This window comes from Cavia porcellus, unplaced genomic scaffold, assembly GCF_034190915.1.
Source record: "Cavia porcellus strain 051 isolate PalLab524CR breed Dunkin Hartley unplaced genomic scaffold, mCavPor4.1 scaffold_18, whole genome shotgun sequence".
Lineage (NCBI taxonomy): Eukaryota > Metazoa > Chordata > Mammalia > Rodentia > Caviidae > Cavia > Cavia porcellus.
In genome coordinates, this window is record NW_026947501.1 from 17,311,603 (window position 1) to 17,334,598 (window position 22,996).

Genomic DNA, 22,996 nt, shown 5'->3' on the forward strand with positions numbered 1-22,996 from the left:
TTCTTTCTGAGAAATTTGGCAAACTCCAGCTTCCGGGAAAACTTCTTGAGGTATAGAAGGACTTGAAACTAAGTAGTGTACACAAGTGATTTTTTAAAAATGCCAATAGCATTAACTCTTTTTAAGAACTTATGGGTACTTGGCATTTGAAGTACTTGTAAATTCAACAGAATTTGATAGAACAGGTGACACTTATAATTTAAAGGTACGATTAAATAATTGAATTAGACTTGTGATTTTAAGTTAAAAGTTTCATAAATTTATGTGTGGTATTGAAAGAGTTAGAATTTAAGTTACTATATTTTTCATTTTAGCTTGTATGTTTATGTACTTTAAATTGTTGGTAAGATTTTGTATGACAAGTGTATTTAAAGAAGAAATTGTACGTATTAAATTTACATATGTGATTTAAGTATTTGAATGTAATTAAGCTTGTAAATGGGATCAAATATTAAAGATATCTCTAAAGGCGTTTGCTAAAATTATTCAGAGGGGGGGAAAATCTATAAAAGAATTTAAGAGCTTAAAGAAATCTTTACTTTTGCCTTTTTTGCAGTGCTGGTGAACAAACCCTGGAGCCTACTCTGCAAGCACTTCTAGCATTAACAACACCCGCAGGCCCCTTAAGGGAAAGTTTTTGGCAGATAAATAGGTAGACTAAATGTAGTATATACATAGAAAGGAAATTCTGACACAAACTATGACATGAATAAACATGGAGGACATTATGTTGAGTAAAACAAATCAGTCATAAAAAAACCAATATTGTTTGAGGTCACTAGAGTGGCGAGATACATAGAGACCAAAAATGGAATGGTAATTGCCAGAGATTGGGGACAGGAATAACAGGGAGTTGGCACTTCATAGGCACAAACTTAGTTTGCAGGTGAACAGGCCTGTGGAGGGACGTGATGCCACCACAACCACATGGATGTACTTAATGCCGCTGTACAGCTTGCCATGCACAATGGTAAAGATGGTCTTTGCCATCTCGATCCATCTGTCTCCCTCCACGTCCCCCTCCCACCCCGCTCCACCTTTGGCCTCTGCAGGAACTGTCCCTACTGAAAGTGTTGCTCAACAGAGTAAGCATCTCCTTTTGTTGCAGAAAAAAAGCCAAAAAAAGTTTTAAAACATTAGTACTGGTAAAATTAAATTGATTTTTTAAAATCAGAATTATTTTTGAATAATATTTTCCATGCAGCCAAACCACCCACAGGACTCCTGAACGCCCACTGAACATAGCATACTATTGCAGGTCAGTGAGAGCTCTGGGACTGTAATGCAGGCATCTGCAGGATGGATGGAGAGGGAGGCGCACACGCAGCACTTGTCACCCTAGTAGCATTGATGCAGCTCTAGAAGAAGCAGACCACTCTTGCCATGGGGAAGAGGACTCTGCCTGACTGAGTAGAAACTGTTCCTTTGGCGGCTGCCCTGACACTCAGGCATGGTGCTCAGAGACAGCATGGGGACAAGTAAGGATCTGAGAGAATCAGAGACAGGGGAGGGGCAGCAGAAGCCCTCTGTGTACTGCAGAGAGGACTAGGAGAGAGTGACAGGCAAGTGAGTGACCTTGCGGGGACGTAACTCTGGCATATGGCCATTTTCAGAGTGGACGGGGTGACGGAGTGTGGGATGGCAAGGCTCACTCAGTATAATTTCAGGCCCAGAATTCCCTGCATTCTACCATCATCTCTGTCTCGTCCAGAGCTTTGCCACACCTGGAGTTCTTCACTCCAGCAAAAGCTGTGGCTGTGAGGTTTTGAGGTTCTACTCCAGGCATTAGGGAAGGAGAGGTGACACAGAACTGCAATCGCACAGCCATGTGAAGGACTGACTCAGGTGGTCTCTTGTGAGCCGGTCCCTGTGGGATGGAGGGTGCACCCAAGGCCTGGACGAGAGGTGGTGTATGGGGCACCAAAGAGGCGCAGGGAGGGAGGAAGATCCAGAAGAGGGTCTGAGGCACAGGGGCTGCACATCCCCCTTGTGTCCACCCCAAGGCGGGTCCCTGCTTAGCCCTACCCAGGTGTGACTGGCAAGGTGCCGGGAGCAATCCTAAGTGGAGAGGAACCTGTAGGCTTGTGCTCCTCTTTGCTTTCTAGCCCTGGAGGGGGCTGGCCAGGAGGGGCTGGCCGTGAAGGGGAAAAGTGACTCCATCAAGTTTGCCTTGGACTTTTTGTTTTTTTTTTTCTTTCCTTGCCCCCAGGTGTGGATTTCTCCAGCTGTGTTTGGACAGTCCTGCTCTCTGGGTAATGAAGAGCAGTTGCATGGTGAGTTAATTACCCCTGAATTCAAAAATGTCTCAGTGGAGGAGGCATGAGGCTCTGAGGCCCTGAAAGAAGGCATCCATGCAGGAGTTGTACAGGCTCTGTGTGCAGAATCCAGCCTGCCATGAATGCTTTTGGGAAGTCTCAGGTGAGGCAGTGGTCCAGGAATGGGTGGCGCTGTATTGTCACAGTTCAGATCAGGGAGGTTCACTTGAGGTTCGGGCAGTCCAAATAAGAGACCCAGAGCTGTGGACTGGGTTAAACATCTTTATTTCAGGCGCTGCCGTAGTATTTGCCCAGCTGCACTGTCTGACCAGCCACTCTTGCTGCTCTCAGCCATTACACACAGTGGTGGCTGCCTGCCAGTACCGACCTTCTATGGACAGTGGTTACCTAAGTTATTTACACTGGGAAGGAGAAATGTGCCTGCACTGGAGTCTTGTTGATCCACTCACTGCCTGAACCGGAGTCTCAGCCCTCTTGGGCTTTTGTGTTTCCTTGCACTACGCCCTCCTTGAGCTGTGGGTGTGATAGTGGATACACACACGCATAGCTGTGCTTTGTACTCACATGTCACAATAGTAACCTAAGGAGAGCTCATGATGGGCCACATGATGGGCATGTAGTAGCCCTCTGCCCCGTATGCCCATGCGGACAGTAACTTGCAGGCCCAGGCATCATGGTATCATACCAAGTTCATATTGTAGACCCTCTTCCCCAGGGGTAGCTAGCAACAATGTGATGCCTTTATTTGCCATGACCACTTCCATTTTACCTGCTCATCCTCTTTTGTGTGGCTTATCTCCCACGGGTCTTGCTTGTGTGGCTTGACCTCACACGGGCCAATGTCCAGCCAGCCAACCTGGGGCCTTCCATATAGACAGCCATAATATCAGCTTTTACAGACTTCCTGAATATGGGAAGGGGGCCTCCTCTTGCGTGACTGTCACCCACATGGCCCTCAACTCAGCCTACTGACTGCTCTGTCTAGTACCAGTAATATATCACATGGTGTCTGTTTCTGTCTGCACGACAGCCACCTACCATGCAGTGGCTCACAGCTCCACCTGTCTATGTACCAGGCACTTCTTGGTACTGGTACTGGTGGTATTCTGTTGGCCTTAAGACCTACTATACTCTGTAGAAAGGGGACTTGTGGCACACTCTGTTATTCTCTGTTCTCTATTTACCTTAAGTGGCCCCCATCTTGGGAACAGGTATCTATGAGCGTAGCTACTTCACTGCTGGGTGTGTGGTTAGCACCTTCACATGGACTTCCCTGGTGATTGATTCATGAGCCTGAAGACTGCATATATAGCTGCTCTGAGGGGGTACTGGACCTCTACCTTCCTCTTCCTCCGCCTCCTCCTCCTCCTTTCCTATTCTTCCTCCTCCCCTCTTCCTCTTCCTCCTCCCCCTTCTCCTTCTCCTCCTCTTTCTTCTTCTCCTCTTCCTCCTTCTTTCTCTTCTTTACCTCCTCCTCTTCTTCCTCTTCTTCCTTCATTTCAGGGTCTCTGAAATGGATTAAAAACGGATGGGTCTCTGTTATGGATTAAAAACTGATGGTCAACCTAACGCCAGCTGGATTAAATTACCATGGTGCTGAGCTCAGATGTTCCACCTGAGGAAAGTTGCCAGCATAAATAGAGATGTGGAGAAGGAGAAAAGAGGTATTGAGGTGTTGTGGGTTCTCCTACGTGTTGCTGTTTGAGCCATTGGTTCTTCTGGAAGAGCTCATCATGACTAGGTTCCCCAGTGTGAGTTTGACCATTGTCATCAGAGGAGCTCAGGACCTTGTTGGTGAAGTGGCTGTGGTTCACTTTGGGGGAGCTCTGGTCCTTAAATGGAACATTGCTTCCTGGCTCTGGAGGAGAAGACATGTGTGCCACTTAATCTTTAGGACCAACGTCATGCTGGCTTCCTGGCATGTACCTGACTATGCTTATCATCAGAGGAGCCTGGGACCTCCATGTCACTGAGGATGGCTGTGGTGCTTTACAGGACAGCCCTGGTCTTTGTTGTGAGTGTGACTTCTTGGTTCCAGTGTTGAACCCTTAACCTATCAGCACAGTTCCTTCACCCCACTGGCTTAGATTTTCTAGCTTCCACTGCTGACCTTTGGGTCTCCCCAGATCTGTAAAAGAGACTAGTGTGAGTCCTTCTTTTGGGCTCTAGATCTCCAGTTGGACTTCTGGGAGACATTGTCATGGGCTCTGGGTCTTATCTGGACTCATGCAAGACATTGCTGTGAATTCAGGCCCTTTGCTGAATGTTCTATGTCTTCAGTGTTGTGGACAGATATCCTGCACTTTCTTATGTGTTAACTCTGGGTGACCATCATAAATAATATTATAAATTCTGTGTCCTGATTCTAACTGTTCTCCTCACACCCCCTGACTACGACAATCTCCTTATGTAGTCCAGGCTGGCCTTCAACTCACAACAATTCTCCTGTCTCAGTCTCCTGAGTGCTGGGATTACAGGTGTGCACCACCACACTCAGTCTCCAACCCCGTTTTGTGATCAAAATCTTGAACACATGTGCAGCCATTCCATGTGTCACCACAATCCCCAGCCAAAGCCTTTGGTGGTTACATGAGCATCCAGTTCCTAGGGCCACCTGGGTTCAGCCACCTGCAGGGCTTGTGCCTGTTGCATAGCCCGCTTTGGTTTCCCAAATACCTCCTTGGCATCTTCTGCCCAGTTCCAGGCGATGCCCTTCTAACTCCATTTATGCAAAGCTTTTGAGGGCTGGACTAAATGGGAAATAAAAGCCCTATCATCTCCCAGGAGCCCTAGAAAAGTGTGCAACTCTTGCACTATGGTATGGTGAGGATACTTCTGTATATTTCAGTCACAGTCTCTACCTTAGCTGCCTTAAATCTCCAAAATTTAACAGAAAGCCCAGGTTCTTAGATCTTGGCCTTGCTGACAGCCCATCCACATACTGTTCAGTGCTGCTGGAGATCACTGGCAGCTCCTTCTAGACCTGTAAGACAATTAGAGGTTGACATACTATCATCAGTGCAATAGCTGGGCACCCTATAAGTCTGACTCTGCAGCCAAGCCCTTTGCCACTAGCCCACAGCACATGGCCGGGCTGTGTAAGCAACCCTGTAGCAACACAGTGAACGTCCATTTTCTTCCTTCTCATGTGGAGGCAAACTGTTCATCACCCTCAGCAGCTATGTTTGTAGAGAACATCACTGTTTGCAATGTGAACCCCTAGATGACGTTGGCCTGGGAGGTACTCAGGTATGAGGGAAATGTGTACAACATAGGCTTGAGGAGACAGAGGCCCCATAACCAAGGAAATAGTCACTGGTCTCACTTATCCTCCTGCCTCAGCCTCCTGAGTGCTGGGATTACAGGTGTGCACTACCACGCCTGGCACTGGTCTCATTTTGTTTGTTCATCCTCCAGAACTCTTGTAAACCCAAATACTGTATACAGTCATCCAAGTATTGTAATCTTTCTTCTAGTCTTCCTCACAATCCAACAAGTTACATTTGCAATCCCATTGAGACGTTTTTGGATACCAGCAAGTTAATTCCAATCTATCACCACCAATGTAACTCCTGGTGAGAGTAAAGACACCAAGACATATTCCAAGTGAAGGGCAGCCAAGGGTCCTAAGTCCAGTCCTCAGAGGACACGCAGACAAAGGCCTTGATCCTAGGCTCTTCCAGACTTTATTACCTTGGGAAGAAGGGGTGTGGCTCAGGGATGAGTGACAGTGAGGATGGCGGGAATTATGTGAGTAATTTGAGCTGGCTGGCCAGGTGAGAGAAGGGCATCTCTGTAAATTGCAGAGATAAAGATATACAGAAGGATCAATTCACATAATCTAAATAAAGTATCAACTGAATTGTTTTAGGAGGCTGTCACTTCAGTTTCTGATATGCAAACTCTTGTGCCCTGAGGAGTCACAGCCTCTTTGCTTTGAAGCTCATACCCAGCTGACATTCCCAGAGCTGACTGGTTCTAAACATCCCGCTGTGTTCATATCGAGTACGGAGAACACTGTGCAAGGAAACAGGACTGTCTGTTGGCTTTAGAATTTACATACCAGCATCTCAGCTGGCCTTATTTGCAATGCTTAGAGCCAATTGAAGAGAGAAGGAAATACCCTAGCCAGTTTTCTACATATCAGTATAAGGAAATAAGTCCCTAAATAATCAAAATCCCAGTAATTGTTTTGCATTCAAGTGAAGTCTCTGGAGTTGTCTCCCACAAGAACCATAATGCAGGCTACCATCTCCAAGAATTTATCAGGGTTGCCATAAATCTGAGAATGGTCTGTCTCAATGTTCATTAATGTGAGCACATGGTACACATTTGTGGGTGACCAATAAATGGCAAGTCCAATATGAGGCCTCTGGTCTCCCAGTGTCTTTTCTAACCAAGTACCTGGGCTCTACCCTTAGACAAAATTACACACCCTCATGGTGTCATCTGTAGCGACTACATAGACTTACAAGTTTAAGACCTGGGGAGTCTTTCCCTTTTGGGACTGGTGGTCAGGACATAGCTATATCCACAGAGCTCAAGCTCCTCCATTCTTTCTGTGCTCCTTAGCATCTCGCAGTGTGGCCAGTAGTGCTCCCACAACTGCACTGTGGCTGCCTTCTCTGCCTGGCCTTGGGCTTGCTCTCAGCTTTAGATTTGCCTCCTGGCTCCCAGGACTGCCAAGTCCAGCTGCCCCAGTAGCCTCGACTGAGGTCCTCCAAGCCCCCACTGGTTCTGTGAGGCAGTGCCTGTCCCATGTTCAGCCCTATGTGATGTGTGTCAGTTCTGCATACTCACAGTCTGAATGGAATCTCTCCAGACTGATGAGTCAATCAGCATGTGGTCTATCTCCCAACAGGCTGCTTCCCTTGTAATGGCCCCAGCCTGGGCCCTGGATCTGCCTCTATCTCTGACTTAGACTCAGATTGTGATTTTGCTTGCAGCTCCAATATGGACTCCACGCTCTGGCCTGGAGCCCTGGGAATGGGCTGCAGGTCCCCATCCCTAGTCCTCATTCTGGCCCTTCTTTACTTTCGTGGCCTTGTTGGGCTGTGGCTCGCTGCTTTTATTTTCTGTATTACCACTGGACAAGTCTTCCTGCAAGGAAACAGCTTAGTGGCTTCATCCTTGAGTGGTCTGTGTCGGTAAGCTCCGTCATCTCAGCAACAAGCACTCTTTCCGGACACAATTTAAGAGCAGCACATATCTGTTCTTTCAATGCTTTACTGTGAATTGGTCCCTTAACTCCTTGCTGTGGATGCCTCCTCTTCAAGAGATTTCTGCCATGGCCCAGGCTGTGGGGAATCCTGCCACAGGACACCAGTTGTCTTGCCACCAATTCAGACAGGGGAGGTTCGCTTGAGATTTGGGAGACGCAGAACTGTGGACTGGATTGGACATCTTTATTCTCAGATGCTACTGTACCTGCCTAGTCATCCAGCTGCTCTGTCCGCCAGGCCACTCTTGCAGCTCTCAGCTGCAACACATAATAACAACTCTCTGCCAGTACCAGACCTTATATGGGGCAAACGTTTACATAAGTTATTCACACTGGGATGGAAATGCCCTAGAGTCCTGCTGATCACTGCCTCCTGGATACTCACCCTTCTCAGCCTGAGCTTCAGTTGTGGGCACGTTGGGCTTTTGTGCCCCCTTTTAGGTATCTGACTATGCCCCTGTGGGATGGGCCTCAAACCCTGAACTGCACATCAGCATCTATTCAGAATTGCTTTGGAAGCCCTCTGACAGTGGAGTGAAGTAGAAGATGGGCTCACGGGGCCATTTGCTACATAAATGGGGGTGGTGGGATAAGCAGCCAGGGGCGAGGAAAAGCCTCAAGGAAAATAAATGCTTCCTGTTCCTACCAGAAAGTGCATCACCTGCTAGACTTTGGTGGCCCCTGAAGAGAGGTGAGTGATGTTTGTGATGTGAACTCTTTCTGCATGCCAGTCGCTGGGCCCTTAATTTCGTTATATTCTCAAGTGAGCCCCGCAAGAGGGAGGAACAGTTTCTTCTTGAAGCTTCTGCTTGTATTTTGTGCCAATCAAGAGAGGTTTCTAGAGACCGAATATGGTTACACTATGGAAGACATTTGTAGAAAGAGTGTAAAGTTGCATCCTCAACAAAAACGATATTTTGGCCTTTACATAAACGAGCAAGGAAGAAGTCGTCAAACCCTGACAGGCCTGTGATCAGAACTGAATCTTCTGTTCCGCTGTCATTGTTTTTTAACTCGCCAAAGCTCCAGGAGGTTGAGAGGACACTGAAGTCACAGTGGACCCTGGTAACAAGCCACTCAGCCAGGTTGTCACTCCATCTCCAGGGACTTTCCATCAGCTTCCCAGTGTAGATTCCAGCAAGGCACTTGAACAAGAATTTGTTCTAGGAGACACAGTTCTTGGTCTTTTTAGGAACTCAAAAAACTAATCAGTGAGGAAAGATGAGATTTTGAGTCATGGAGAAGTGCTTTGACCTGATATTTGATCTTGGTTTAAGGCATTTCTTGCATTGTACGGTGTTATTTCAGGGCCATTCTAAGAGCCTAAATGAATGGTTCAAGTAAGATGGGGAGCCCTATCAAGTCTACCCTGCCATTCCTGAGGTGCTCGACTTTAGGGGAAAATATAGCAGCTTTATTTGGTTTTGGCTGAATGTAGGAATTGCCTGGGGGTGCCTTAAAAATACTGAGGCTCAGGTGAGTCCCAACCTGAGTCTTAAGTGGTTTTGGCCTGGCCATCTAGATGTTGACAAGTTTCCTAGATGGTTCTGAGGTGCAGCCAGCACTGACAGCCACCCCAGGAATGCCTGTTTGGCCACCTTGGGCCTCCACCTGGAACTAAGCCCATCTGCACAGCATTCTGCCACATGTTCTGCCCTTGACATCTGTTGTCATGTTGGCTCAAGAGAAGGGACCAATGAGAAGTCTGCTCTTCATGTGTCTCTGGGTGGGTGTGTATAATAGGCCTGGAATTTGAAACTTTGAAGGTACAAAATATATTTTCTAGTGCCGCTTTCCTCTGTCTATAGCTGTATCTGGGATCTGTGACCCAGAAAAACAAAATCATATCCTGGTGCTCAGTGGCACCTCTCAAGGCCGTTTGGTGGCCCCTGAGGTCCGGAGGTGGTGTCATCTCGGGGGTATGAGACACACAAGCAGCAGGCTGTCTGGAATCTCATTTCGGCTATAGTTCTGAGCTCTCCCAGGAGATACACAGTTGTTCCCAGCCTGGATTTCCCTTTCTGCTTCTGGTCTGAGATTAATGAGACCAGCACACAGAATAATTGGGATACCAGTAATTAGAATGGCGATCCAGGGTCTAAACTACGAGAGCAGCTCCGTGGCTGCCAAGAAAGGCAAGGCATCATTGGCCAGGGTAGTTAAGGAAAGCTCTCCAGAGATGGGAGTTGAGTTTGGAAAAATTTAACTTGATAAATCTTTATCGAAGGTTAGTGAAGAGGTTGCAAGAGGGGATGACAGGATAAGAGCAGAGGTCAACTGTCATCTGCATAAGGAGGTGCAAGCTTGCCGGCCTTCTTCAAATAAGTCTATTCCCTGGGCTTCCGTAGGTAGAAATAAACCAAGGGGGAGTCAGCCTTCTGCACCTCTCAAAGTGAGGTCTCCAGACAAGTACCACCACAATCCCTGGGAACTTGTTAGACTTGCAAATTCTCAGGTCTCAACCTAGATCTACTGAATCAAAAATTCTGGGTTGGGGCCCAGCAAGTTCTTCTTTTTGCAAGTCCTCCATGTGGTTCTGATGTTCACCTAACTTTAAGAACCATCATCCTATTTTGCCTCCACACTAGCTAAGCAGACTCTGGTTATTATGATCAGAAACAAGGAACATGTTTGTTCTTAATTATATATAGATTGTGTTGAAACTTCTGGCTATAGCTATCCCTGCTAATTTTATGGTTTTATAAGAGTGCCAGTATTATGTCCTGTGCAAGTGACCTAGTATCAAATAATTGACAGCCTCTTATTGGTGTGTTCTGCCGACATTTATTGAACAAATGCCATTGCTGGGCATTATTCTAAGCCCCAGGAAGATACCAATGTTCAAGATGAAACGTCATGGAAACTTCTATGATGCTTCTTTTTTTTTTTGAGAGAAGGTCTTCTTATGCAGTTCAGGCTGGATTTGAATTCTTCGTCATCCTCCTGTCTTGGCCTTCTGAGTGCCATACTTTGGGTCCAGTGCCAGAGCTCCAACGAGATTGGCAAATGAGGCTCACATCCATGTGCTTCCTCCCCTTCTGGGAACCAAGGAACTTGCTGCAACGGCTTTTCATGTCAACTCCAAGTACAGACTGAGGAAGGACTGGTGAGCCTCTGTTGAGCACGAGTGCGGAAAGAATACCCAAGTACCAAAACCTGAAGCTGCTGAGTTGTTTTCAGTTCTATTTTACAATAAGCAGGTTTGCAAGAATCTGGCCTGAGGTTTGTCCTTGCTTTCTGTTTATCAAAACTTAACTGTTTTTCAGATTCTTCCTTATGAATACAGAACCTTTGAAACAACACACTGAAGACATTTGGAATTTGTGCATTTAGGAATTGGGAAAGGTACACTGCTGGACATCTCAAAATCAGAAGGTTGATTTTGAGGCCAGGCATAGTGGCAAATGCCTGTAATCCCAGGACTCAGGATGCTGAGGCAGGAGGATTGCCACAAGTTTGAGGGCTACAAGTTCAAGGCCAGCCTAAACTACACAGTGAGATCCTGTTTCCAAAACCAGTAACAAACAAAAATTTCACTGTCCTGTGACCATCCATTCTGGCTTCCTCATAATCTAGCTTCAGTTAGTTGCTATAGGTCTTTACCTGTCCAAATCCAGGAGGTAAGAGTTCATAATTGGAGGCTACTAGATGTATTCCAAACCCATTAATAATGTTTAAAGACCTGGATCCTAATCTCATTTTAAAAAAACTGCGAAGTAGAGAAGTGGTCTTCTCCAGCCACAAAGAGTCATCTTTGACTAGTCCTGTCAAGAAATTGACAAAACCAACCTTTTTTTCTTTGTTCTGTTTTGTTTTGAGAAAGGGCCTGGCTGTGTAGTGCAGGCTAGTCTTTAACTCACAGCAATTCTCCTGCCTCATCCTCATGAGTCCTGGGATTACTGGTGTGTGCCTCTATGCCTGGCCTCAAAATCAACCTTGCTGATTGAGATGTCCCTACCTTCCAAATGCACAAACTGCAACCATGTTCAGTGTGTCACGTCTAAGGTTCTGTGTTCATGAGGATGAATCTGAATAGCAACACCAGCAGGGGCCACTATCTTCATCCCTTCCCAAGTGCAGTATGAATTTAAATATAAATGGTTGCAACAAGAGCACACTTTAGTTTGGCTTGCAGGTGAAATACCCAAGGTACTCGGACGGTGAAGCCCTGTTGGGCTGCCTTGAGAGGGCTTCTTCCTGTCTTTGAATGGAGACTCTTCCAAAGTGTTAGAATCCATGGAAGGAAATGAACTGGGGGAGCTGAGGACTGGATGAAGTAACTGTGTGCTCTTGACTCAGTTTATCCTAGAATGCGGCCAGGAGTCTGCTGGACACACCTCCCCACCTCCTGCTGCTTTATTAGCTCTCCCTGTCTCTCCCTTCTCGGATCCTGCCCATCAGGAAACTGTCTTCTACCCCTCACTTGCTGGGCTGCCATGTAGGTTGGAGCAGGAACCTAAATAAAGGGCAGTGAGACTTAAAGGAGCCAGACCAGGACTCGAAGGATGAAATTCTAGTAACTGAAGAGTCCATTTGGGCAAAATGATCATTTTGAATTATTTTCTGAGTACTTAATACAGTCTACATGTAAGTTTAGTAAGGCCTTGGTTCTTAAAATTTCTAACCCACCATGACCTAATTGACTAGGAATACTGTTCTGGTACTGTACTAACACCAACACACAACTGGCTGATAAGCTGATGGGGAAGGCATGTGAGCCACTTGGATGGGACAAAGGACCACCCATCCTGCATCCCTCACTCAATTCAGATGCATAAAGGCTTCTGCTGGAGCAGTAACAATGCTGGGGAGTAACTATGGCCACTCAGGCTCTCCCCCCAGCATTCGCCTTTGATTGACAAAACCATCTTTCCCCAAGTGAATCATGTGTTTAAAAATCTAACACAATTTATTTAACTTCCTGTGTCTTAGTTTTCTTTTCTATAAAACTAATACTTTCTGCTTTGCAAGATTGATTGTTGTGAAGATTAAAAGAGGTAGTACAAGAGTGTGTGCCCTGTGATGCTTGTAATACACTTATTATGAGATATTGCTTTTAAGGCTATGCATTATCATATGCCTTTGAGAACAAGACAATAGACTTCTTGAAAGCCAAAATCAAATGGCTGTCAGATTCAAATGTCCTAATTCTGAAAATCTTGAAAATAACTTGGAAAACCCACATACCAATATAATTGTCATAAGATTATAAGAATTAGAAAGACTAATGGCTAATAAGATCAAATAAATAGAGAACCATCTCTTTGCTTGATCTCCTTTGTAGCCATTAAAAGATGGTAGCAATGCAAATATTTTTAAAGATATGAGTCTTTTCATATAATATAACAATATATGTTTTGCATACATTTACAAATACTATGTGGAAAATAGAGTATACTTCTAGAGTGTGTGGGTTGTGGCATGGGGGTTTTTCCTTTATCTTCCTTGTTTGTTTTTTTTTTGGGGGGGGCGTGTTGAGGATATTTGACACAGAGTCTTGCTACGTAGGCCAGAGTGGCCTTGAATTTACTTTGTAGCCCAGGCTGTTCTCAAACTCACAACTGTCCTGCCTCAGCCTCCCAAGTGCTAGAATTACGGTATGTGCTACCATGTCCAGCTTCTATTTTCTTTCACAACTGAAAAGGAGATTGCAACAGACAATAGGGATGGCCAAACAAAGTGAAAACACAAGATTATGATGATACATACTTTTATCAGGAAGACCTGATTTGACTTTGATCATTGATACCAAAGGGCTCACTTCCAGTTCTCACCTGGAATTCATTGCCTTTAACTTCCATTCTTAAAGAATGCTTTGTCCAGAAAAAGCTAACACCAAAAGAAAGAAGCAACAGCTTTCTTCCTCATCCTGGGATCCTTATCTTTTTTGGCCGCGTTCACCAGTGTTCTCAATCCAAAGGCAGCCGCCTTAGTCAGTAGGTTGGGATGTGTTGGATCTTGCTAGGGTGAAATAGAGAGCAAAGGTGGTCTCCTACAATCCCAGGCTCTACTTTTGCTAGCAAATTTTAGGGAAAAGAACTGATCTCCCCAAAATGTTGAAGGTAGACTAATGAAATGCAATTAAATTAAAGTGGGTAGAGGAGACTGTTTTAAGACTAGACTGTGTTTCGATGTGTTAGAACTCAAATGTCAAACAAGATCTGGACAAAATTTTCCCCTTCTTGGAGTAAACATTAGAAGAATGTGACATTAACATCATTAATATCCTGGGAAGAGTGTGATTTAAAATCTTCTTTTGGTTAAATTTCCATGTGAGAAGTCAATTTTTATACAGACACAAACTCAGACTTATTAGTTGAAGGAAAAGGCTTCTGAATGTAGTCAACAATATAGTTTCATAACTATGTTGTCTCATCTTAGAGACCTGAAAAGCTATTCAACATTTATCTACCAAGTAGTACTTAGACTGTTTTCCCCTCTTGCTTTCCAAGGCAGTCCCGGAAAAGGTGCTACAAATATCACGTACAAATCTGGCTTCAATATCTCAAGGCTTGAATGTGCCAGAGGCCTGTCTTCCCAGCCAAAGACCCACCCTGAGGTGTTCCAGGAGCCCACGAGGAGGGAAGAGGCGCCCCTTCTTGAGAACATGGATGGGCATGTGGGCTGTTGGGGTTAACAGTGTGTACCATGCTTGGAGGGATTAGCAGTGATTCAGTCAAGGTTGAGTAAACCAGGCCAAGTTTCCCAATATAAGACCATGTAGTTTTCCCACGGAGAGTCTGGTCCCCTTGGGTCTTTTTTTTTTTTTTTTTTTTTTTTTTTGTCTTTTTGAGACAGGGTCTCACAATGCAGTTCAGACTGGTTTTGAGCTCACTTTGTAGCCCAGGTTGGCCTTGAATTTGCAGTGATCCTCTTGCCTCAATCTCCCTAGTACTGGGATTATAGGTATGTGCCACCACGTCCAGCAGCCCCTAGAGTCTTTATCATTTAACAGAGGTATGCTTGTGCCTCCACCAGGAAAAGTATTAATTTATCCAAGTATGCAATATGTCTATGATCCATATTATTATTAAATACATATTATTTATTATTGTTAAATATATACTTATTATCTATATTATATCTATTAATCATATTGCAATAGCAAGCAGAAACACTAAAACAACACCTAGGATTTGGAGGCAGATTTATTTTATGTCAAGGGGCTTTGATCAGGATCATTCCCAAAATATCAGGCCCCAAAGGCCCAGGGTGGGAGATTTTTATGCAGTTGAAAGGGGATGTACAGAGGCAGAGTACTTGGCCATCTTCGATTGATTCTTGTAATATGCATCACAGCCCTTTCTAAGAGACAGAAGTAACAGGGACTTGAACCAGGAATTATTATCTGGGCAACTAAGAGACTGAAGTGTACTGGTTGGGGGTAGGGGGGCATTTTCTGTTACAATATCATCTATGGTTTAGGCCTTGTTCTGGGTACTGGAGACTCAGTAGTGAACCTAAAACATAAATCCTTTCCCATGTAGGCTTTAGAGTAGCTGCAAGACAAGACAAGATGAAGGCTACAGAGGGCAAAGTGATATGCTCCCTGGAGAAAGATCAGAGAAGGGGTACACGGTGGAGTGCAGGTGATGCTAGTCTTTAGAAGGTGGCAAGGGAAGGCCTCCGAAGAACGCATGTGGGAGACAGCCATGTGGCTCCAGGGAGAAGCCTCCAGATGATGCTGGGGCCCTGAGCAGGCTGGTGCCTGGCATGCTCCAGGAGCAGCACGGAGAGTAACAAGAGAAGGGAAAGGCAGCACATGAGCCTTAGGAACAGCCTAGAAGGTAGGCTGAGACATGACCAGCACCGTCGATGCTTCTGATTTAGATGTGAATGAGTATGACACCAGCCTAGCGGCCTGTGGTGACAAAGCAAAATGTGTCAACAGTGTTGGCTCATCCTCCTGTTGCTCCCAAAGGACTCTGGTGTCCACATGCAGGGAAATCCTGGTATGCTGTGGAGGGGCGCTTCTCAGCCAGGTGCCCTCTCCTAGTTTGTGGTCAGGAGCTGCTGGGATCTCTTGAAAGACCTGAGCCCTGAGCCCTGAGCTGGTGAAGATCTAGCAGGCCACAGACACCAAAATGAATCTTTTACCATAAGAAGTTTTGTTGTCCTGATTTTTTTTTGCGAGCTTTAGCTTTGGAGTACTTCCATACAGTCGCTATTCCTGACCCATCAAAGTAGACATGTGTAGGAATTAACTCGAGCATGCAGTTTTCTCAAGGGTCTTTTGTGACTCTGGCTTTTTTATTGTGTTTTTTTCTTTTTACCAGACACAACATTGGGCAGTGACTTGCACTGGAAAATCGACATGAGCTTCTGAGTAAGGCCTGTTGTTTTTTGTCTATTTGGCCATTTGCTACTTTGAAAGATCCATCTGGGAGCAGAAGATGAACTTCCCTGGGGGTGGATGTGGGGGTCTGTCTTATTCATGAACTGCTTTCAGAGCTAGGTGAAAGTTCGGGGAAAGAAAATCATGAATTTGTTTTCCATTACTACTGTACAAACATTGCCACAAACCTAATGATTTAACACATTAATTCTCTTATACTTCTGGAGATCAGAAGTGTGAAATCAGTTTCACTGGGCCAGAAGCAAGGAAATATATATTCTCTTTCGCTCTCTCCCTCTATTATTATTTATAATAAGTAAATTAGTATTTATTTATTCTCTCCCTCTCTCCTTCTCTCCCTCCCTCTGTCCCTCCCCTTGTACTATGGCTTGGTTTCTCTTCTGTAGTTAAACACCCTTTGCTTCCCTTTGTGATTACATGTAGAAACCTTCGAGCAACTCAGGACAGTTTCCTTGACCTCAGGATCCTCACTGTAGTCACTCGACATTTAAGGTCATCTCCAACGGTTCAGCAATGAAGACCTGGCTATCTCTGGGGCCATTTTCCAGCAGTCCAGAGTCCTAACCTCCTGCTAACTGAGCACAGCTCCGAGGCTCAGGCTCGGAGTTGACTGGCCCTGAGGAAGACCCCTGTAGGAGGGGAGTCGCCCAGAGATCTGCAAACCGCAGACCCTATTTGTTTTCTTTCTCACCCTGCTTCCTAGGATAAGGAGGAACTCAAAGCATTTGAGACCCGAGAGGCTGAGGCATGGAGCGCTGGGGGCAAAAGCTGCAAGACTAGAATTCAGGGCCTCTGCTGCCCGGACCGGGCCTTGCTCCAGCTGGCTCCAGGCCCACCGCCTCCTCGCGCGCGCGCGCGCGCGGGGCCTGGCTGAGTGCGCCTCTCCACCGGGACAGCCGCGCTGCGATCTCGCATGCGGCCAGCAGGGGTCGGCATCGCCCGCGCAAAGGGTCGAACGGCTGCAGCGGGCGAGCGCCGGGCTTTGTGGCGTTTCTCTAGTGGGGGGTGGTGCTCGCGCATCTTGACCACGCGGCGGGTTCTGACCTTAGGGAACGCGGTCTGGGCGTGCACTCCAGGAAGGAGAGGAGCCGGCCCGAGGAAACTCTGGCCTTGCCCAGGAAGGCCCAGAAAAGACCGTGTGTCCCTAGGTGCGGTGGAGCCAGTGGAGAGCATGGGCCCAGCGGCCAGAGGCATAGGTTTCTTTGTGCACTCAAAGTTCAGAGGACTTCCTGAGAGCAGTGCATGATTCACTTCCAGATGAGTTTCTCACTGGCATCTCAGATTCCTGGCCAGTTCGTCTGACTCCCGAGTCCCGTGGTTCCAAGTGTGAGAGCTCCCAGCTTCTGGTGCTGGGGGTGGGGTGGGGTGGGGTGGCTGCCAGCTGGGGAGGGCGTCCTAGGCCCGTGGGAATTTCTTGGCCTGCGTCATCTGTGGAGCCTCAGTAAGCTTTTGCTACTTTGGTGCAGAATAAACCACTGATTACGGCCTTAGCCTAATTGCCCTTTCTCCCACTTACTTGTGGCCTGACTGAGGCAGCTGCTCCAGTAGCCTTTGGCCCCATCAGTACTTGAATGCTATACCCAGAAATGCCTACTTTAAGGAAAAGGGGCTAAGATCTTCCTTTCTTGTACAGTATTTCCCCCATGGCTGATTTCTCTAACCTTAGAGAAGTTATAAACTAGAGCCGAGACCTGGTGTCAGAAAAGACCACGTTTATTTGGCTCTGACTTTGCCACTTAGTAGCTGGGAGAAGAAGTGGAATCGCTTCCCCCTGCGCTCCACGGGGCCTCTGGTGGTCCACCACAGGACTGTAGACAGAACCTGCTCAGCTGGGGTTTGTAAACAGCTGAGAGAAGAACTCCCCTGTTAGAGCCCATCTCTTGTGCGCATCCCAGGGGGGCTTTAGGGTCATCTGGCTCCTGAGAGGCACAAGCTGTGGGACAAGAAACGAAGCTTGGCTTGGTTGACAGAGCAGCCTATAGTGTGTGTCCTCACAGATGGACTTCTCTCGTGCCCAGGTCAGACCCAATCCAGGTGATTCATTCCGCCTATGCATGGTGTCCCCTGTCACTGTAACCAGACCACGTGAGTTCAACTGTAGCCCAAGATTTACCAGTCATGTGGCTTTAGCAAAAGTTACTTTACCTCAGTGGGGCCTGGTTTCCTCACCAATGAAGTGGGTTGTGACATAACCTACCATCTTAACATACTGTGAGGATGAAGAAGTAATGTGTGTAACACTGCTGAGCTGGGCTCCTGGCCCTCAGCAATCTGACGCTGCTAAGCCAGTCAGTGAACTTTTGGATCTTGATATGAAGGCCGAAGAAAGTAGAAAACACCGACCTATAAGGTGGACCTCCTGCCACTGGTGAGTACATGTTAGTCATGGACAAATGTCCATCTCTTGGGAAATCCAGAGCCAGCGAGTGCTTTGGGCTTCCTGGACATCCGCAAGCTTCAGAGAATACCCAGTCCTCTCTTGATCATGTTTGTCCTTTCTAATTAAAAGTGTCCACGTCAGTGCCAGTATGCAATCCTTTGTGGGTATTCAAGGAAAAAGTAAGCTCTTTTTGTTTTGATTTTTTTTTTTAATCTGTACCGGGGATCAAACTCACGACTGCCTGCTTCTAAGGCAGGTTCTTATGCCGCTGAGCTAAATCCCCAGACCCCTTTGTTGTTGTTATTAAGACAGGGTCTCACTTTGTAGTTCAGGCTGGCCTTTTGCTCACTGATGATCACCTCCAACTCATGTGATCCTCCTGCCTCAGCCTCCTGTGTCCTAGGATTACAGAAGATTCACAATCTATTATGAATGAGGTTGCTGTGACCATTTGTGTATGATCTGATATGGATGTATGTTTTCTATTTGATAAATACCTAGGAGTGTTATTTTAGGGTCGTTTTCCTGCTTGTAGAATTTCTGATTGAAAATTATAAAATTGTTGAAGAATTGCTTCCCTCACAAGAGAGATGTCAATCAGGGTGACAGCAGGGGAAGTGCCACAGATATTGGGGAGTTGGTGGTTCTGTGAATAACAGGCAGCCTATCTGTGTGTGCGCTGGCGTCCCTTCCACCTTGGTGTCAAGATGCTCCAGCAAACAACACTTCAGGGTCTTTTGTCATAAACGTCAATAGCCGTGGAGAGGCAGGCCTTAGATGACCCTCTGGCCCTTCGCTGACTGTCACTGAAATACACATCAATTTAGGTGTTAGGGTCTGCTCTTTTGGAATTTCCTTATGGTGGTATGGTTCAAGTCAAAGTCATACAGAGTTGAGGCTTCCTCGCTTAGATGGGCCTGGATCCCAGTTGCTTGTTCAGGCAAAGCGTGTGTTTCTGTTATTGCCATGATTCTTGACCAATTTACTCCATGAAGCAACAACATCCTCCTTCAGGTCATTTTCCAGGTTGTCACAGAGACTTTTGTAACAAATTAAAACAGAGAGAATACTTTTCTTTACCTCAGACAATGCCAACACTGACTTACACACTACCTTAGCTTGCAAAATAAACTATACTGCTTAATTTTCACATCATCCTTAACTGGAAGGGAGAATAGAATGTTCAGAATCAACCCACATGTCATTGTGTATTATTTTAAAATGCTGTCTTGTTGTAAACATTTTTGAGTACTGGACTTCTCTCAGGTCTTAAAGAAATGGTTTTCTAAAATAAGACAAATCAGAGAGAGAGAAAAAAGAGAGAGGAGAGAGAGAGAGAGAGAGAGAGGGAGAGGAGAGAACGAGAACGAGAAGCTCACTCAAAGACTGAGATCAAGACCAGAGCCACACTGGAGGCATTTTGCTCCATGACGTCTTACGATTTGCATAGCTAAAACACTTATTGCAGCAGAGGGGTGAGAAAATATTCTGGGGCCTCAGTTTCATCCTCTATAAAGTGTACACCGCAGTCATTTTTACCCTAGGTTTGTTGTGAAGATTAAATAAGATCATGGCAAGGTTAACAGATGCTCTTCCTTCAACCACAGTAAATGGTACTTGGCTGGTTAATTATGGGAAACTGTCAACACTATTGTGGAAGACAGAGGCACGACTGAATAACTCATCATTACGCCAGAGTCCCATTCCTCTCTCTCTCTCTCCCTCTCTCTCTCTCTCTCTCTCTCTCTCTGCCCTTTCTCTCTCTGATTTGTTCTTTCTCTGTTATAGCCTCCCCATATTTTGTCATAAATATCTCAGGACATTGGTTCCTCTTATTCATAAACTTCTCACCCCTTTTACAAATTAGGTATCTCCTTATTACATCTCCAACCCTGGGCACCCTTTCTGAACAGGACACCGTTTATGTCGTCTTTCCTCCGCTACACCTCTGAGAAGTTTCTGGAAGTCTTGTCCAGTGGATCTTAGGAGACAGTCTTCTGGTCTCCCCTTCTTCAGCCTGGTCGATTCCAGGTGGTATCATTAACTGTCAAAACTTGGTGTCCCCTAACTTCCCTCCCGGACAGGAGTTGCTTCAGATCCAGGACAGAACTAGCTTTAACTAGCCTCCTACATGACTCTGTCCTCCCACAACGCCTATAGGTGTCTAGTTGTCTCTTATCTTTTGTGGAATAAACATGAAACCCCAGAGGAACTTGTGTTCTCATGTCGTGTTTCCACCGTGATTACAGTGTATACGACAATCGTGGCTTTGTATGCCTTTCTGGAAGAAATTATTTCCCTGATTACCAAAATAATAGGTCCACCCCAACTCTGTTTTATCAGGTAGAGTATTACTCACTTTGAAACTCATTAAGCATCACTTCCTGTTTCCAGCATGTGTGATTTATCTTTGGGATTCCTTTAGCTGTCAACTTATACTGATTTGTGAATAGTTTATTGTTATTTTTATTGCTGGAACATGTTGTAGTATATTAATTTACAGAATGATTAGTAAACTGGCAATCAATAGTATTTTACATTGGTGATTTATCTAAAACAATAAGCCACACATAATGTCTGTCCTTTGAACTAGTCCTGTGTCATTCGATTCTAACTTTTAATTTGATGAATATCTGTTATGTACCTGGTACCCTAGAAAACAAAAATGGGGCAACCCTAATTTAGTGCAGGAGATAGGTGCTCAGGTGGCTAAGCAGACTGTGGAGGAAGAAGGAACCCCTGAAAGGTGAGGTCTTTCTTGTTTGAGAAGGGGTAGAGGGCCCATAGGCAGAGAGACAAACTGAGGTGAAACACAGACACACTGAGACCTGGGGGTGGCTGCCTGGCCTCGTGGGCCCCAGTTTGGTCCCTTCACTTGTTGACCTCCTGGAATTTGGAAGGACACAATGTGTCTCCAGGACTCGGCCCTGAACTCTACTCTGGTGTACAAATAAATTCAAATGGAATTTGGTCCGGTTGGGGTTTGAGGTGCCTAAGCTAGGCCAAGGGAGGGGGTGGGATGTCAGAAGCCTGGCAGACAGCTAGTTATGCCATCATGAAGAATCTCCCGAGTCTGGTTCCCGACGCACTCCCCACCCCACCCCACCCCCTATTCCTTCATCCCCACCCCTGCCGTGAACACTGCTGTAGCTAGCTGTACGGGTTTCCTATAGGCCCGCATCCTTCCTAACTATGCTGGCCTGGTCAGTGAGGGTAGCACAAGCTTTTTCTGCTGGCCTAGCCTGCGCTAACAGGCAGGGGTCCCTGGGAAATTGTTTCCTCTCCTGTACTTGGCCCAAGAAATCTTGGTTTTGTTGTGGTGGTGTTTTGCCTTGGTTTGGTTGGCCAGCTGGTTGTTTTCTTCTTAGGGAATCTGTGGGAATATCCAGAGATAACTGATTGGTCCAAGTGTGGCTTAGGATAAGAAATAGTCCAGAATCATCTGGAGGCATTTTTTAGCAGGCATTTGTGAGCCTCATTCCAGTCCCACTGAACCCAACTTCTGAAGTGGACCTGGGGCTACCATCTCCATAGCTGTCCAGGTGATTCAGTCTGAAAAACTCTGAACCAGCTTGTGTGCTCATTTTGCATCCAGTGAGGGGACTGGGGTCTGCCAGGTAAAGGGCTTTGCCTGGACATTGCCTGTGATAGCTGAACTGGGAGAGGAGGCCACTACAACGGCTAGTGATGTGATATCTCCACTCAGTGCTGCTATTTAATTTAGTTACCTCTGACAGTGGACACGAGGTGGTCTGATAGTGCTACAGGAGTAGAGATCCCAGGAGTTGAAACTTGAAGCCTTGGGGGCTATTCCTTAATGTTTCAGCCTTTGGCTCCCTTATGCACAATCCTTACCTCCATCCAGGCTCAAGTCCTCTCCCAGGTCCAGCTGCCTGCCCTCTGCCCCATGTATATCTCTACAAACACCACACTGTTCTGGAGTCACCTTGACTTCCCTCTGCCACCGTGGGGACTGAAACCCACTGCCTTCTCCTGCAGCGAAGAATGAGCAAAGATGAGCGAAGATCTCCTTAGCACAGGAAGAGCCATGAAATCCGCATCCCAGGACCTGAGTTCCCACACTGTGTGATCTTGAGCCACTGATCCTCTCTGGCCGGTGCGGAATGTCAGCTTGTGTGTTTGTCTCTTTAGCTTCTCATTCTAGCTTGGTCAGCTCTACTCATTCATCTCGTGGAAGACATATCAGAAGAAAACCCTCAGAGCCAGCCCCTCTCCATTGGGCCAAGAAAATTCCTGGTTTTGCTCACAAGTTTTATTCCCAGTAACTAACACAGTGCTGTCAACTAGAAGATGCTCAATAAATACTTGTCAAGTTATGGATAGATATAACTTTGGAGGAAGAGAGACCCTAATAATCAGGAGACGCACTTCCTGCCAATCAGTTCCAGTAAAGTCCTATCAAAACTCTATTTTGCATAGAAAGATCTGTTTATAATCATTGCCCAAGAACCTGGTCTTTGCCTCTTCACCTAAAAATGATCAACTATATAAAATGGCCTCTCCTGCTTTTCCTATCTTTTCTCTTGAACTTTCTTTCCCCATCCCTGCAACGTGTTAGCCTGCTGGAATCTGCCCCACACAGGGTGTCCTTCCCACTGCTCTCTTCTTGTTCACAGACGGGTGTGTTAGCAACCACGCCTCCCTGCCTCTTGCCTTATGGCCTTGTGGGCTTGAAGAAATGAAAGACACAGGGTATTCTTTTGGTCTGTCTGTACCTCTTGACCCATGAGACCTCTTTAACC

General features: G+C 46.1%; 1 long non-coding RNA gene across 1 annotated transcript; it reads left to right on the top strand.

Annotated features, from left to right (window-relative positions):
• The first annotated feature begins 444 nt into the window (after positions 1-444).
• LOC134471276 (uncharacterized) lies at positions 445-20,445 on the top strand. The gene is made up of 2 exons (XR_010040578.1): positions 445-2,273; positions 15,774-20,445. It is a non-coding gene; the product is annotated as an uncharacterized LOC134471276 (long non-coding RNA).
• The last annotated feature ends 2,551 nt before the right edge of the window (positions 20,446-22,996 follow it).